Raw genomic sequence first — 18,725 nt, 5'->3', positions numbered from 1 at the left:
AATGTATTCGAATCTCAATAGAGAAACTTAAAAGTAGATTGGAGTATATTGTACCTTTTAATTCCACCCTAAATGCTTATCTCGGCTACCACTTGCAGTCTTCTTCTGTGTCAGTTACTCGTATCCCTTATTAATACTGATTCTTGAGAGAGTTTATCAACAGTTTTTCCAACTTTGTTTGTTCTTCCTAAATTTTCTTTACATGAAATCGCAGCAAAAAATATCCAGACTTCCTGCTAAAAAATTGATTGACTCTTCCTAGTGTTACTGTAAGGATATAATACTGTAATATTCCACAAGAATTTCATGAGCAATTAAACGATTCTTTTGGGAATTTTTTAAAGAAATTTTTCATAAGATTTATTAGGATTTAGCATTTTTTTCTCAACTTCTCAAAAAATTTCTCCAAAAATTCTATCAAGTATTATTTTTGGTTCTAGAAATAACTCCATTTTTTTCGGAATGGTAATCTCTGGATTCTTCCATAAATAACATTTAAAAGTGTATCCACTCTCCAGTTTTTTGGTTCAAAATAGTCCCGGAATATCTCAATATTTTTAAGGGATTGTTTTACAAAATGCTCTACGAATTACTTCATACCAGATTTCTAAAGAAACAAATACAAAAAAGTAGAGATGGTCGGGTCTCGGGTTTTCAAACCCGAAACCCGACCCGAACCCGAACCCGACGTGTTCGAATCGGGTTCGGGTTTGAAAATTTAAAATTTTTCGGGTTCGGGTTCGGGTCAGGTTTGAAGGCTACAAAATTATCAGGTACGGGTCGGGTTCGGGCTTGAAAAAAGTCGGGTTCATTCGGGTTTGGGTCGGGTTTGGTGAGAATGGTGAACAGAGTAACAACCTAAAAGCTTCCCTACTCATCAGAAACGATGAATTTATCATCTTTTCAAACTCGGGTTCTATTCGGGTTTTTCTTAGAAAACTTTTTCGGGTTTCGGGTCGGGTTCGGGTTTGAACAGTGAAAGTTTTTCGGGTTCGGGTTGGGTCCGGGTTTGCTTTTCAATTACATTCTCGGGTTCGGGTCGGGTCCGGGTTTTAAGAAATAAAATAAGTCGGGTACGGGTCGGGTTCGGGTTTGAAAAATGTGAAACCCGACCATCTCTACAAAAAAGGTTAAAAAGAACTTTCTTAGTATTTTTTAAATAATTGCACCTTAAATGTTATTTGGAAAATTTACTACATTCTTATCGTAAAATTCAAGAATTTAAAATCGTTGAATTTCTGAAACTTGTTGACAATCTACCTCACAGAAAAGCTGCACTACAAAAATTATTGTTTTTTTTTCTTCTTCTTTTATAATAGAAAATGATAATTGTTAAAACGGATGGAATTTTTACTGAAAGTATTTGTAACTAAAATCTAAAAGATAATATTTTGCATGAACTCAGAAGTTTCATGATACTATGGTGAACATACTGATTCCTACCTTTATAAAATCAAAAAAAAACTTTCATGAAGGGTATATTAGCGATTAACGAATTAACGCAAAAATATTACAGGTGTTTTTTTAAGAACATTACCAAAGATGTATTGTGGTAAAATTCTTAATTTAAGATTTTAATGAATTGAAATATAAGGGGAAACTTTTGCATTACTTTGAAAATTTGATGAGGATCTCCTGATGGACTTTTAGGAATCAGGAACTATACGTATAAAAATACTGCAATCTTTCAAAACTCATGATTCACCTTATATTAAGATTCTTTAAAAAGTTGCTTTTTGGCGTATGGAAAGATTTTTGTACGAAGTTCATCAAAGCGTCGTAAAATTCAAGAATTTAAAATCGTTGAATTTCTGAAACTTGTTGACAATCTACCTCACAGAAAAGCTGCACTACAAAAATTATTGTTTTTTTTTTTCTTCTTCTTTTATAATAGAAAATGATAATTGTTAAAACGGATGGAATTTTTACTGAAAGTATTTGTAACTAAAATCTAAAAGATAATATTTTGCATGAACTCCGAAGTTTCATGATACTATGGTGAACATACTGATTCCTACCTTTATAAAATCAAAAAAAAACTTTCATGAAGGGTATATTAGCGATTAACGAATTAACGCAAAAATATTACAGGTGTTTTTTTAAGAACATTACCAAAGATGTATTGTGGTAAAATTCTTAATTTAAGATTTTAATGAATTGAAATATAAGGGGAAACTTTTGCATTACTTTGAAAATTTGATGAGGATCTCCTGATGGACTTTTAGGAATCAGGAACTATACGTATAAAAATACTGCAATCTTTCAAAACTCATGATTCACCTTATATTAAGATTCTTTAAAAAGTTGCTTTTTTGGCGTATGGAAAGATTTTTGTACGAAGTTCATCAAAGCGTCATGCGAAGGAAGGGTTAGCCACAAAGTGTTGAAGCAGGTAGAACAATAGATGGACAATGACAAAATGAAAGTTAATTTATAATCTTAAAACCTTTATAATTAATTTACGAATAAAACAAGTTTCTCAATAAGGTACATCAAAATCTTCTTTAGAAATAATCCTTGAAATCTATACTTCCTTGACTTTTGGTTCTCTAGAATACACTCTCGTATCGCACAATAATTCAAACAAAGAATATGAATTCTGTCAATAATTGGTAAAATTATTTCTAAAGAAGTATTTTAAGGAAGATCAAGACAAAAATCTTCAAGAATATCTTAATATATATTTTCCCTCTTCCCAGTTATTTTGCTACATGTTTCTCTAAAGATTCCTTCAACGCAGTGCTAATTTAGGAAGCAAAAGTTTTCCGAGGTGGGGGGTGGGGGGCGGGGGTTTAACAAATTTCCTCTGAAAATTCGGAGGCAAGAGACAACAACAATTTTCTTTCTAATTCTTAGATAATCCGGGAATTGAAAGCAAAATTTCTAGAAAAAACATAGAAGAATTTTTGACGCAATTCGTGCAGTTTTTTGGAAATATTTCCTAAGGGCTTTTGATGAACTTCGCGAAAGAATTTGTAATACATTTTTTGGAAAATGATATAAAGAAATTTACAGAAGAATTTCTAATAGAACTAATTTGTTTTGGAAATTAATCAAAAAAATATGAAATAATAAAAGTTAATATGAAAAATATAGTTTAATCGGTTTTGTTACATTTTTTCATACCAGGTTAAGTTTCTGTTATTCATCTGAAGAAAACTTGGCCATGCCGGAAATTCTTGAGAGTTAAGCCTAATTTTTTGACAAAATTCCCCGCTTTGTATTGTCTGAGAAATTCCTTTAGTAATTTCGTCTAGTTTTTCAATTATTTGTTTTCGGACACTGTACGAGTTAAAGTTAATTTATGGATTTCTTTAGTGAAATCTTTTAAGAGGAATCTCATCACCGGACACCTCGAGAAGGGATTCCTCCAAACACATGAGAATGCAGTGAATGTTCTGCTTTATGCTGAAACAGCATCATTCAAAAAAAGACGAATTTTGGGAATCAAATTTCCTGGATAACAACGCTTTTTGTACCACGGTATTTTTTTGCAACAAAGATGTCGAAAAATTGCACTTACCGTATATCACAAGAAGCTAGTTCTAACAGTAGCCATTCGATCGACAGCCGGACGGTTAAGCTTTCGGTTGTCGAGCGATTCACCGAATTCAGAACTACCACGCTGATGTTGTGTAAGACAAGCGAGGTTTTCTCACTATAGTTGTACAACATAAAATATCGTAAAAATTCAGAAGATTCTGCTTCATGCTAAATTGTTTAATTTTTTCAAATTTTTATTTTTATTACCATCGAAAATTCTGGGGGGGGGGGGCTAGATGATTCTGGAGGGGGCCAGGCCCCCCTGGCCTCCCCTGTTCCTACGCCAATGCGAAGGAAGCATCCTACAACAACAGTGCCCTTTTTATTTTGGCTTTGTGCACTAGCAGAAAGCTTAAAATAAGAAGATCAGAAACGTTTGCCATCTATTTCTCTAGTGTTGTGATTTTGAAAACGTGAGTAGGGGCACAAGTTGGCCATTGGGGCGGCCATCTTTGGATTCTGAGATACATACAGTGGGTGGTGGACTGGGTGGTAAGCGAGCAGTCGAAGCCACGTGGTTTTACGAACTGTCACTGTACTGTAGCAATTTGTTCCATAGATGGCACCACGGTAGAATTTACACAAGAAATTTGAATTAATTTGTTCCTGCTTGAACTGTCTGCGTATGTGAATTATCATCTAAAACAGCGAAACACATATTCCACTTAACAAAGTTGATGTTTCATGGCCGCGCAAAAAAAAAAATACCAAATCGAGTTTTACGAAACATTTCCAAACCTCGTTTCGTTTGTCATTAACTGTGCTGGAAATCATGCTGAAATTATGTGAATAGGGCTAAAACTTCAACATTTTTAAGATAAAGACTTCAACTTGGAGAAATTTATCAAAATATAGATGAAAAAGTTTAGTACAATATAAAATAGCTTTGTAATAGCATCAGCCTTTTGATCGCAGCAAATGAAACGTATAAAAAATACTTCAATTCCTACGAAAACCCAAACTGTACCTGTTTCGTATAGCTGGTCGTCTTAAGCCTTGCCATTAAGAATTCTTAATCCATTTAGGGTTTTTTTTGACGATTAGTGTATAGGAGAAAGTGACACAAATTCATCTAAAGATGGTACAGATGATGCAATTCCTCCCTATAAATGCTCCCTTAGAAGTGCAAATGAACGTCAAGGTGTGATTTTTACAGGTTTATCGAAAAAGTTGCTGCTAGAAGCCTCAGAAATCCACATTCATGGTGATTTCTTTGATTTTACAATAACATGTGATATAGCCCACGCTCTTTTGATTTATAAACTTTTCAAATGTCGAGAAAATTTCCAACATGAAAAGATCCTTGACCGGCGGGATTCCAACCCACGACCTTCATATTGGTCTTGCGGAATAGCTGCGCGTTTGCCGCTACGAATATCTGTGCCAAGACCCTACAGTTACCCAGACCCCTTAGCCGTATTATTTGAAACAATTTTACACCTGTTATTATTACACCATTATTATGATAGAAACTTTTAAATGATCAATTCTTGAAAAAAATGTTTGGTATGTTTTCAGCAATTATTGTTAGAACTGTGAATGGCTTCACAATGCGAATACTGGCTCAAAAAGCGCATCTATTTTCAGAATTTGTGTCGATTTTGATCATTGTTCATCTGATTTTGAACATGCTCCGATATTCCCTTGATGACCGACACTTCGCATAATAAACACCATTTTGTCTTTAGTCAATTTAAAAATAAATGAAATAAAATATTAGCCCACCATTTGTTTTTAGGCAATTTATCACAAAAATAATGAAATACCATTTTGATTCATATTACGGACACTTAAGCCTCAGTGAAGTATAACCTAGCTTGGACCATACAAAATAAATCATTCTGTATGATTTTTTAGCGTTATCGAGCGTCGGAAGCCCTTAACTTTCGGATGGTGGGTAAAGAATACGCATTCGCAACTTAAATAATTTTAAATAAATCAAAACGTGTGGCCTTTTCATGATTCTTATTCCGGACGCTCCCTCACTCCTGCCTCATATTCCGGACGCTTTGATTCGAATTACGGACAGCTCATGATAATCATTAATGGAACAGTCAAAACATCAATTGAAATCGTTTAACCACCTAAGAGACGTCTAAGGTAGTTAGGCATTATAATTTTTTTTTTTTTTTTTTTGTAGCGATAGGGGTAGTACTGGCACTTTTAATCTGCCCTAAGCTCCTTCCCAGCATTTGCTTCTATGAGCCTCTATTGCGTTCATCACACAGACGTTCCTAAGCAATGTTGCTCAAATGGTCACTGTGTACCCTAGCAGCAATCAGCCCTTACCGTAGTTTTGCAGTCTAGTAGTTCAGACTACTATCAAACTATGATAAGGCCTGAAATGCTACTAGAGTGGTTAAAGTGAAGAACGAAATAGTTTTATTAAAAGGTCCCCATTCCCCATTTTATTTCATTATTCACTGTCACATAATTGCCTCACTTTTGCTGTCGTCACTTTTGTTTTTGACACTAGCACTTCTATATCCGATTATCATGTATGAACTTTCATTATCACTTTCCACTATCACAGCTAAAAGTTTCACCAATATCAATCACGCCACATTCATACCAATTTATTTTATTACCAATAATTGAAGGATGTTTTTTTTACTATTTAATTGAACTACGAATTATCACAACGACCGTAACAAAAAAAAAAAATACTTCGATCACTTCTATTGCACTCGCTGTTATTATGAACACTGTCATTGTAAAAGTATAAAGAACTAGGCAATAGTGTTTTTGTTTAAAGAAATAAGTGCATACTGTTATTATTATGTCTGTGGTATTAACGTAACCCTCACAATCACTTCAAATGCAATTTTAACAGTTTATCATCACTATGCAATTCATCAAGTATCATTATCACCCTCACAATCATTAATTTTATAACGACGAATGTTACACAGAAACTCACCGAATACTCACTTTTAAGTCACATAACAAAAAGTTGGATCATGCGTTAGCTTCGAAACCTATCCACCATTACCGATTAGTACAAAGGATGCTACAATTCATCTAACAAACTGCAACTACAAGTAGTGGTGCATAAGTAACTACTGAGCCCTGGCGGTCCCTCCATTCGAAGAGTTCCTGATAATATGCAGAAACATATTAACAGATCCTCAGCCTGCAAGCAGCCGTTTCATGATAAATCATGATCCGTTAGAGGTGTGCCAAAGTATTGGGAAGGTGATATTTTATACAAACGGATATTATTTTACGGTGCACCTTCACTTTGGCACCGTCAATCCCCATGATCCAGGCCAGGGAGTTAGGCATTATAAATTTGCAATGATATTTATTGAAAAAACTTAATGAAACGAGCCTCGAAAATGAGAACTTTTGGACGGCGAAAATTGAAACATTTCGTGTGAAATGTTTCCCATACAAACGAGAGTATCCGGAATATGAAGCTGTCCGTAATATGAATCAAAACGGTATTGGAGTTTCTTTAAAACAATCATAAACATCGATAACGTTGTTTCGAAGAAATTTGAAAATTACAAAATGATGGTTTTGATGCCGATAGAAGGGTTAACCAAACGGCATCAAATGTGGCATCTTAAGCCACTTCCCCCTAACGTGGCCGCCTACCTGTCTTTCGGGCTTCGAGCCGTTCGCAGTGTGCTATCCATATCTCGGTGCGAAATTTGCCCTGCCTCTTGGGGTGACAGCATAAACAAATAAAATATGCTGCTTTATGACATCGGGTTTGCTCTAGCGATAAAGTTGAACACTTTATGAGCACCTTGGCGGCGGTAGCAATACCGATATTTGTCAGCCCCGCACTAGGAAGGCTGTACCTAATACCAACCGAAAAGATGAGAGAACCATACCGAAAGCGCTTGCTGCAGGTTGAGCCAAAGTTTGGCCTCCACACAACAAACTGCCTCCTACTGCCAATGATCTGTCGAAATGTAATTTATTGATATAAACAAAGAAAGTGCTACTTCCCGGAGGTATCTCGTTCCCATCTAGCTCGGGTTTAAATTATTCATCCATTTTGACTAGTTATTTTTCGTTACTCCGACGAGCTCTGTGTCGTCAGTTGCCACTTCGACCTCGGCCGAAGACGCGACCGACGCACAGTGGTCCAAAGCTGGTCGAAAGTTTAAAAAAAACATATTTAGTTTAGGGGGCTTTCCTTAGCTGAGTGGTTAGAGTCCGCGGCTACAAAGCCAAGCCATGCTGAAGGTGTCTGGGTTCGATTCCCTGTCGGTCCAGAATCTTTTCGTACAGAAAATTTCCTTGACTTCCCTGGGAATAGACTATCATCGTACCTGCCACACGATATACGAATGCGAAAATAGCTACTTGAGCGATGAAAGCTCTCAGTTAATAACCGTGGAAGTGCTCATTGAACACTATGCTCAACAGCAGGCTTTGTTCCAGTGAGGACGTTATGCCAAGAAAAAGAAAAAAAGCTCAAATATGGTACAAAATACAATTTTTACAATTTTTACTTTCAAATTATGATGGTTTTTAATTATTTTTCCATATTAATTTTTTTTTTTTTTTTAAGTTCAAATATAAAGTGATACGTCATTTATCGGTTTCAAACATATCCGTTTTGTTTTTTTTTTTTTTTCAAATTGCTTAAGATATTTCAAGGATGTGTTATTTCTACGCAACTGTTCATCTCTACATTAGCTTCCTTTTCTTCTAATACACCATCTTGATTGGACCCTGATTTCTTAAGTTTTTGACGGTGTCCGGTATTCGGTGCTGTCCGGTACTGGGGGATCTCTCCCTATATTATTCGGTAAATACGACAGCGCAATTTTTTGGTGGATAGATCGCCTCTAGTGTAATCGATTTGCCAAATTTCAGCTTTTTATCTTATCATAAAGTAATTTATAAATAATGAGATTTTTGCAAAAAATTGACTCCCTTACACCAGTAAATGCTGTCGTGCCCCAGGAGTGGATCAACTGATAGAAGCCGTTTTTTAAATAGATGTATAAAATGAAGATATCTCGATTACTTTTTCAAATCGACGTAAGTAACTTTCATTGTGTTTTGAGCATTACAAATAAGAAGAATCAAAACCCTCAAAGTGTAAAAATGGATGCCTTTTTTAACATTTGTTTTCTGTGTACATTGCTTAAATTTTGCATGCAGTAGGTTTAGAGTGGAATGTGTAGAACTTTGTTTGTGGAATACGATGAATCGATAAAGTAAGTTCAATTTTTATTCGAAGATAAGCCTGTTTAAATGCTTTTTCGAGAAATATTTCAGATATAATATTTTTGCTTCGTTTCGAAAAATTTTAGTTGCTGCTCCGAGGGAAAAATGTAAAACCTGTGCAACTATTTTTTTTGAAATTCTTTGCATCATTACCGAACGGCAACTGCTGGAAAACTGAAGCAACTACTGGACTACGTATAGCATTAGCAATTTGACCTTAAGGTGAAGATGAATCGAAACCAAACCTCAAATTTTCAAGAGCACGGATCTGTACATCAGTTTAAGCTGAAAACTTAATCGATTGGTCACTCGCTGGTGGTGACCAGCGGTGGTGGGTTTTGGAACTACGGTTTTTTCGGTAATTTTTACGATTACCGAAAAAAACCTAGTAAACCAAAATATGATTTGATTGATGGATTGATTTGATTTTGACAAGTCAGTAAAAAACATCAACACTACTGAATGGTCGGTAATTGTTTTTACTGACTTTTCGGCCTGTTCGGTAATGTTGCAAAATTGCGTCTGACAGCTACCGTAGTTCAGTAAAAGGTAAAAAATATTACTGAACGTCAGAAGTTTTCAATCAAAAAGCTGAAAGTTCGGTATTTTTTATGATTTACAATTCGTACCCAGTATTAAAAATTACCGAACAAGCAAATCGTGATTGAGTGTGGAGGTTGAAATCTTTTGACTGACGCCAAAAGAAATATAGATAAAAGCTCCCCAAGATATTAGTCTAGGGAATGCTGTAGAGATTTTTCCAGGATTTATATTTTCCCTTTTAGATAAGTTGTACTCTTCAACGAGTTTTTCAGGATTTTTTTAGAGATGAATTGTTGCTTTAAAGACTGCTGAGTCTGACTTGCAGAGATTCTTACGTGAACTACTATATTTTCCTGGATTCCACAAAGAGTATTTCTAAGAGTTCAATTAATACATTCAATGTGTCAACTGATGAATTCTTCAAAGGATTATACTCAAAATTCCTTCACGGATTTATTTTAGAATAATGTTAATTTATTTTCAAAAACATGATCTAATCCTACTTTTTTCTACAAATATCCTGAAAATCTTTCTTTAAACATTGCTTCATTGCTCAACTTTAGTAAGAACCCAGCCAACAAATTTGTTCGCACAACAGAGTTTCAACTCAATAAGTGAACGCTTATTCGGAAATAATAGATTGTTTAAATTGCATAGATTCCTTCTATGTGAACAAATGTGGAGGCCATATACGTACATTCCTGAAAATTCAGTGCGGTATATACAACTTCAGACGAGTGCGTTTGATGCTTTGTATAACTTCGCATATAATAGTGTTTTGCATTTTATGTAACTTTGTTTTTACAAACAAACAAAACACAAAAAAAAGGTAAAACATGTAGGTGTAAGCCTCCATGCAATGATCTTCAGATCGCTAATCATTCAAGCTACCACTGTGCCGTTGAGTCATTATTGAATGACACGGAAATTTGGCATATATAAATCCAACAATATAGTTCATCTGCACTGCCACCAATGTGCAAGAGAATTTGCCATAGGTATATTTCATAATTACATCAATTATCTCTAAGTATTACACAGTTGAAACATGTTATGAAGCAACCGATTTGTTCTTCATTTGACGATGACTCAATAAAACGATCACTTATTCGGTAAAAATGAATGGTTGAAAATGCATGAATACCCATGATTCGCATAAATATGGAGGCCATATATGTACATACATTGACCATAATACAATTCCAGACAAGTTTTTTTGGCGTTTACTATAATTTCGTGTATGACTGTGTGTTGCAGTTTATATAACTTAATTTTTACAAACAAAGAAAATGGACACGAGTAGAAGATCGCGAGACAAGCTGCAGATTTCTGACCGTCGGTTATCTAATTAAAACAATAAACGTTGTTACAATTTGGTGAAACGGTCGGGTGATAGTCTCTCTTCCTGTATGATTTAAAATTTTCATCGAACAAATGTAAGTATGCAGCTGTGACAGCTCTGTAAGACTGGGGAACAAATTGGGACCGATTTGTGACCTCAGTCACCCCTCCTCCAAGAGAAGTGAAGTGTTGGAAAATATACAGAAATGCTTATATAAAGTGATGTTATTGTGTTTCTATAAAACTTTCATTTCTTGTTGTTGATCTACTATGTTAGTTTTATTCATGTTTTGATTTCTGCCTGGTTTTGTGATGCACCCGGCGATGTGTAAACTTCCCCTGTTGATATAATATTTACAACTGATGAACTCATATCCAATCTCACATTGAAGATTATAATAGAAGCAAATCAAGTAAAACACAAATCGTAAAAAATGACAATTTGAAGTTGCATATTTTGTCAAATGAAATTTGTATTTGATAAGATGCAAATTCAAATCAGATCATATTACTTACTCCATAAACAATTTCAATCAATTCAATTTTGCATCGTATCCGATTCCAACGTATACTGTACATTTATACAATTTGAAATTAACATTCTTGTATGATCTCTGGTTTGCTGGGAATATGCTATAAATGCTCCAAGAATTCTTAAAAAAAAAACACAATTCCGTCGATGTCTTTCCTGAGAAAATTTGCTGGATATTCTTTATGAAATTCATACAAGAAATATATCAATAGTTTTTTTTTTCAGGGAGGTCTTTGAGAAAAACTCTGAACATTATTTACAGTCAAAGACAAAAGTAAGTATCTTAATGCAGTTTTTCCACACAAAATGTCCAAGGGATCTGTACATCAGCTCTTGATAATCCGAATTGGCTGGAGTTTGTAAGACAAACTACAAATAACCTGAAGTTTTGTTTGGAGTGAATTCATTAAAATACAATAATTTTTCCAACAGTTGTAGATGGTTGTTCAAAGACAAAAGGAAATCCCCGTAAGTTTTTTTTTTTAATTTTAGTCAAAAACGATAAATTGTGGGCGCTTGGTTCACTTTCAGAAATTACATAAATTTTCAGAATGAAGGTGCGTTTCAATTAAATAACTTACCCTTTTCAATTAAATAAAAAAATCATGGTTATTCACTTTTGTCTTTGAACGATCCTCTGACACTGTTTGAAAAATGGCAGAAATGTAAAGATTTAACTACAGACAAAACAACAGTTAATCGGTGGTTCGTTCACAAAATTTCACCCCATTCGAATTACCAGAAGCTGATGTACAGATCTCAAAACAAGGGCATTGTGTATGGAAAACAGCATTTTATTACTAACTTTTATTCATTTAAATTTCCATTTGAATCAATTCCTGGACAAAACAATGTGAATGAGGTAATTATATTAAAATTCCTTAATTGTTTTTTTATTCTGAAAGATTCCGCAATTTATATTCGAATTTTTTTGCAGCAACCGCTATAGATATATGCACAGATAACAGATGTTTATGTCCGATTGTAAAACTGTGTAAGACAATTAATGTTGATTTTAAGTGGCAACACAAGTAGCAACATCGTGGTGGCGCTGTTATCGCTAAGTTCCCATGGTGATGTCTGTGGTGAATATGAAACATTTCAAGATACTTATATTCACCACTGATTGCAGCAATCCGTTGTGTGGCGGCGCTAGTGTTTTCAACGTGTTTTAGTTTGAATATTTACACAAGTTTTCAGAAGATTTTTGTTCTAGCATAAACATCTGTTATCTGTGATATATGTATTTATGTAATTCCTAGAATAATCTAGGAAGAAAAGCTCGATAATTCCTACACTACTTTTAGTGTCGGTAGAATTCTGTAAACTTCTTTGAAAAGCACGAAAGGTATTCCTCTTAAAATTCCTACGATTGTATCCAAAATATTTGAGGAAATTATTGAATCCCACAACCAATTTGATAGGGAATCCCTGCCTATGGCAAGGCAATGCTTGGATACGTTCCTAGACAAATTACTGATCGAATCTTTTGAAAATTCCTGGAATAATTCCAGTAGGAATGCATGGATAATTTTAGCAGTTTTTTGTGGACATTGCTCATATAATCATAAAACATATTTGGTATTAATTTGGTTTCGGAAGGAATATCAGTGGAGTTTTGGAAAGAATCTATTAAAGAGTTCTTGGGGGACCTCTCAAAGGTATACCTGAACAACTTTTTGATTAATCTAAAGTTGAATTTCATCAAAAATGTATAGAGAAAATTGCAAGAAAAGTGACTTTTGGAGGAATCCTTAAAGGAGTTTATAGATTTTTTTCATGAAACCCAAGAGAGTTATCAAACGCAATTTTTAAAGGAATATATTGAGTAATTACTAAAGCTACGCAAAGAAAAATCTTTAACAAAGTGTACAGGGAATAAAAGAAAAACAACTCCCATAATGGTTACTACAAATATATAATTCCTAAGGCGAAATTCTGGATCGATCTCCTGACCGAGTTTGAAACGCATTCTTTCACTAATAATTGGAGGAATCCCCATAAACTTTTTAGCATGTTTATAGGGATTCCTCCACTTAAAAACACTGAAAAAAATCATAAAGGCATTCCTTGTTTTTAACCCGTAAAGGCCTAAGGCCTAAAACTCTCTCCGTTCAGTGAATATTTAACGGATTTTAATTATTTTTAATCAGTATACTCGTACACTTATCTAGTCCCTAAAAGTAACCAAAGGATGTCAAGAATGTTTTTGTGGCCGAAGTTATTCCTGTAGGTCACTGGGTCAGGTCGGGTGAAAAAAAGTGCTGTGATTTTGAGCTCATGGATGTAGGCAAATTTCAATTCACAGATAGTTTCTAGAATCGGTTATAATGTGGCCACTACATCATAGGATTTTAAGAAAAACTCATCAGTGTAAACCTTTTGAGAGACGATAGAATTGAATAACCATACTTCTTGCATTTGATTGATCCTACAAAAGACCATTTTCGGGGTTTCAGGACGTCTCAAATTTTCAGTAAAGTGACCAATTTCTATTTTAACATCTGCGCTAAGTTTATGGAATCGCATTTTTGTGAACAAAAGTTCGTGTTTGATATCTACTTTTGAGAATGAAAACGGTTTAGTATTCAACAAATCTACAGCCGGTTCTTCAGGGCATTAAGTCCGAATAACCACATTCGGCACATTATAAACGGTCAAAATACATTGATTGTCATTGGAAATAAATAAAGATAATTTGGCATGTCCCAAAAATAGCCGTTTTTCACCCGACCTGATCTAACTCCGGCCACAGGAATTTTCCCGAGTTCCTCTGGCCACTTTCAGAACCTAGATATGTGTAAATATATATTGAAAAAAAAATGAATCCTTTAAGTATTCCTGGGGAATGTGCGGAGTTATCTCTTACCAAATTCTTTGACTATTCATTGAAGAATTCTCGTATGAATTCGCTATAAGATGACTTGTCAGATTTTTGGTATAAATCTTTTGAGTTACATAATAGTTTTTTCACAAATTACTCTCAATGTTTATTGCAGATTGTTGATTAAATTTTCGAATGATTTCTGGTAAGATCTTGAGTGAAGTCCAAAATTGTTCAGGACGACATAATTTTATGAATATGAATTCTGAATACATTTTTTCGAGAAATTCAAAGAGAAGTGGCGAAAGCAAAAGTTAATGTTTTGACAAAGCGTTACGATTTTTGAACGATTATAGTGATATTTGTATTTTTTTTTATCAACATTAAATTTGATTTGATACAAATTTCGTATGGACTGCAGCCACTGTGCGACGGGCGGTATAGAGCAGCAGAGGTAAGTCGAGGCCGAGAGCGACGGCTTCTCGATACCTACTACTATACTAACTAACAAAGGGAAAGGAGGGAAGAAGCACGAGGACACGACGATAAAGATCCGTGCCTCCTGTGGCTGGACGGGGGAATCGAAAAGCGGGAACTAGGGGAGCGCGTTGTGAAGAAGAAAAAGTCAAATATATTTATAGGGGAGTACAGCGGCAACTATCAACGGCAAGTGTGAAAAAGTCACCCACACAGTGATGTCCTCCGCGCTGGTACAGGGGCAGTCATGGGCGTGTTTTGGTTAGATTGAAGGTGTTTCTGGTGTTCAATGAAATTGGCATTCATATTTTGAGGTATACTGAAACCTTCATTGACATGAAAGGTTAATCAAGTAGAATTTTGCATTCAGTTAATTTTATGTAAATGTAATTATTACTTAAATGAGATTTGTTCTACATATAATTTTCGGCTTCGAAATAAGGTTTGTATCAAATGTATTTTCCTTTCCATGACAACTGTGGAGATGCAGAGGTATACTCGGTCTCTTGTAACAATGGTTGTCTACTAACATTCCTTCCCTTTCCCGATGATTGTAACGACGTAACCATTGCGATTAATAACTCTTAAAGTTCAAGCTCTTGATTTGTGCACTTTGAGAATGATTATCTAATAGGGTCCTTAAGCCCTAACCCAATTGTAGTGCCAAACGCTAGTTTAGGCCAAAAAACATGTTTACTCCATTTTTAAATGCTTTTCCTTGGTTTCCAACCAAAAAACATTTTATTCTGAGTAAATGAAAAGCCAAAATTAGTACTATACCATTTAATTCTACTATAATTTGTATCCTTTGACAGATACGCGTATTTCGACATCCACTGTAAGGCCGTCTTCAGTGTCGTGTACTAGACTCGAAAGTCAAAACTAGTACACGACACTAACGCGTATCTGTCAAAGGATATAAACTCTAGTGAAATTAAATGGCATAGTACTAAATTGTGTTTTTTTTATTTACTTGTAGGTATTCAACTAAACAAGATTTTGACCCCTAGTTTTAAACTCAAATTTTGTGTTTATTTTGTTCTCCGTGTCCCTTCCGAAATGTCAGATAGAAACAACCCTAGTGTAAAAACGTTGAGAGAACACAACATTTTAAACACAAAAAGTTACCATATAGGCATAGCATCAGTGGATTGTTTAGCACCGACATTTCCAACTGTATTGCTTACACCTTGGAAAAGTGGGAATATTTCTATGCAAAACTGACCCTTTTAAAAATTTAATAGTTCAAAATCATCATTAGACATCTATGAATTAGAAAATATGGAATGTCTGTGGTGCCTACGAAACCTTCAGCATCCTTGGGAGGAAATGTTTTCTGGTACCGTCCTGATCAAATTCACCCCAGCGATCAATTTGCCCTCGGATTACGGTACTTTATGAATAAAACTATGGAATGACACATCGTATTCCAGCAAGTCGTGGACTTAAAAATAATAGGAAAACCCCTGAACCGTTAGGTGAACCTGCTCCGCAATATGGCTCTTGCAAATTGGGTAGATAAGGTTCGGATGCTATTCAGAACAGAGGGGCCCAGCTAGTGACGGTAAACGCGCAGCTTAGTCTTGCTGATAGCCGTGGGTTCGAATACCACCGACCAAGGTTACGGTTTTTTACGAAACAGATTCGATTTCAGTAGAAATTTCAAACGTTGTGCAGCCCACATGCGTGGGTTAGTGGAAGAGAATGATTGTAATTATGGATCAAAACGACTCATATAATGAGTCTAAACGAATATAAATGTTTGGGCTTGTCTTTCGAAATATCCTTATATCTGATGTATAACTGTGGTATAGTTTTTAACACAGGAACAAATCTATTTGATTTGAAATTGTGTGTTTAATCCAGCTTGGTGTGTTGAATGTGTGTTTATTAATATGAAAGAACCAAACAATATATGAAAGTCCACTGGAGCATTGATATGAAATCTCACAAATACACTTTAATTAATTTCTCAAAGAAATCATAGAGTTGAGGAGCCAAATTACCTTAAATGCAAGCAGTCAAGTGAACACCTGATTAATGTGTGCCAATATATGTTTGTGCATTTTAATGCTTTTCGATCCCAGACATCAGATTGTTGAATTCGAAGACCCTGTAGGGATCGCAGTCATAGATAAAATCCCAACTATGAAGACAACAGCTGATAATCCGTCCGTCGACTTTAAGAAATCCAGCTGAGCAAAACACAAGTATTCACGGGATTGAATTGAGGACACACAATTTAATAAACGAAACCTCGTTAGCCCGTCGGGCTTAAAGAGAGATATTGCCTACTCAAGAGACCAATAGGACGCTACAAAGTCTGGGAAAAATATGCTTCCCGCAGCACCTGGTTCTGCTGATGGTGGCAGAGGACACGACTGCTCTAAAGTTGAGCTTGTTAATACTCCCAGGTTAATACCACTTTCGTATCCTTACTGATATATTTCACGAGTCGTTATAATCAAATAGATGGAAATAGATAGGCCAAATATTGGATGGAATAGTAAGAAAGATTTTTCCATACGTTGAAGATTGAATTGATTTTTACCGTGACATTTGGTTTGCTTTGTTTATACCGCACAGTAGTCGTGATACTGATACGCTTTGGTGTTGGATTACTGTTGCTAATGGCGTTTTCGGCTTTAAACCTGGGGTCAAACCTGGCCCGACTCGCAATAAACGAACGGAAACGGATCCAGGTTCAACTTAAATCGACTCTGTCATTCCTACGATACAACTGTCAGGCACACAATTCTTTAAAATTTCACTACTTTGAGTGCAAAAAGACAGAAGAAAGTCGCAATAATAATAATAATGTACAATGTCAAATATTTTCGTAGACATCTCTTGATACTTATACATTTCTATAATCGTTATTTTGAAATTATCAAAATGTAAACAGTGTCCATTTTTGACAGTTGGACTCCGCTCAGCTTGGATCACGAAAAATCGGCAGAGCGAACCTCGTTGTGTTTGGGTCGAACCTGGGGCGGATCCGGGTTCGACCCGACTCAATGAAAAAAACGTTTTGACAGCTGTTAGTGCGGATCCAGAGCGAAACTAGGTTCGCCCTATCAATAAATGAAAACGCCATAAATGAAATTCCAAGCTCATTGTTTATTTCAACAGTGATCTCTCATGATCACTAACTAGATTCTGATTGAGTGGCACAGTTCGCTCACAGAATATGGTGGCTTTGATTGCTTGAAGTTCATGCTCATCAAGCTCGCTCACGTCTTCAATGCTTGATCAAGATCAATCACAAAACATTCTTGGCACAACCTATTCGGCAAGGCAGCCAAACTCCCACACCTGAGCACGCCGTTGCACTTAATCCGCGATTTACCAACACAAACATGCGCGGGGGAAGGTGCTTCTTCCAGCAGTCAAACGCGGGGCCGCTAGCAGGTTCTAAACTGGTCGACACGACAAGCGCTTCATTCATGGGCTAAAGTTAGCTGCCGCTGCTGCTGCTTATTTCCCGTTTATCGTCATCGTCTGTTTCCCTTGCCTTCTTAGTAGACGGCATCCAGCCCATCACCAGCGCGCAGCGGTTCGATGAATTCTGTGTGGCGTTTTCTTATTGCTTCCCGCACACCAACACAAACACGCTGCGGGGTTGAATTTACATACGCCTCGAGAATGCTACAGATTTACCATTTGCTAATCCGACCCCATCTTCGAATGTTGAGAAGAAATGGAGGAACGTTGCTTTACCTTCTATGCGATGTACTCCCAGCCGATCCGAAGCACAAAAAAGAACTGCTTTCAGCAGTTCATAAACACACTCTGTACAACACTCGAACTCTTAAATATTATCAATGAATCCAAAAATATATTGACACCTCTCTTTTTTCTCTTGTCATACACAACACACAAAATACACTAGAATATGCGTTGAAGGAAACAAACACTTCCTCTTCTTTTTCTGCTTATTGCTTCTAGTGGCACTGTTTCAATTTACAAGATTTTTCGTTTTTCAATCCGGAGCCGAAAAAGCTCCTTCTGCTGCTTCTGCTGTTCCTGGTGCTCCACCTCCTTCAAGTACCGTCTCTTATAATCCTAAAATTTTACGTATACAGTGTTGAACTTCAACCACAGACAAACAGACGTAACACTTAGAACAAATTTCGATTAAAATCATAGTCGAGAGAACATGGACGCCCAATGCTAAAATCGTTGTGTTTGGCCGATGGGCCAACAGATGGCGGTAGTGCGTAAACGTCAAACGCGAACAAAAGTGATGCGAGCGCTGCGGGTGGTGGATTG

The 18,725-nt window shown here is 35.8% G+C and overlaps 1 protein-coding gene across 5 annotated transcripts in view; it reads right to left on the bottom strand.

The window, feature by feature from the left end:
* The window catches only part of LOC5576927 (homeobox protein extradenticle), a 138,446-nt gene that overhangs the window by 119,254 nt on the left and 467 nt on the right, over window positions 1–18,725 (bottom strand). For all 5 annotated transcript variants that reach the window (XM_021853464.1, XM_021853462.1, XM_021853461.1 and 2 more), the window contains exon 2: window positions 18,174–18,518. The gene's annotated coding sequence lies outside the window, so the exon portion shown is untranslated. The remainder of the gene's footprint in view (window positions 1–18,173; window positions 18,519–18,725) is intronic.

Source organism: Aedes aegypti, chromosome 3 (genome assembly GCF_002204515.2).
Source record: "Aedes aegypti strain LVP_AGWG chromosome 3, AaegL5.0 Primary Assembly, whole genome shotgun sequence".
Classification (NCBI taxonomy): Eukaryota; Metazoa; Arthropoda; class Insecta; order Diptera; family Culicidae; genus Aedes; species Aedes aegypti.
This window is presented reverse-complemented; position numbering and strand designations above follow the sequence as displayed.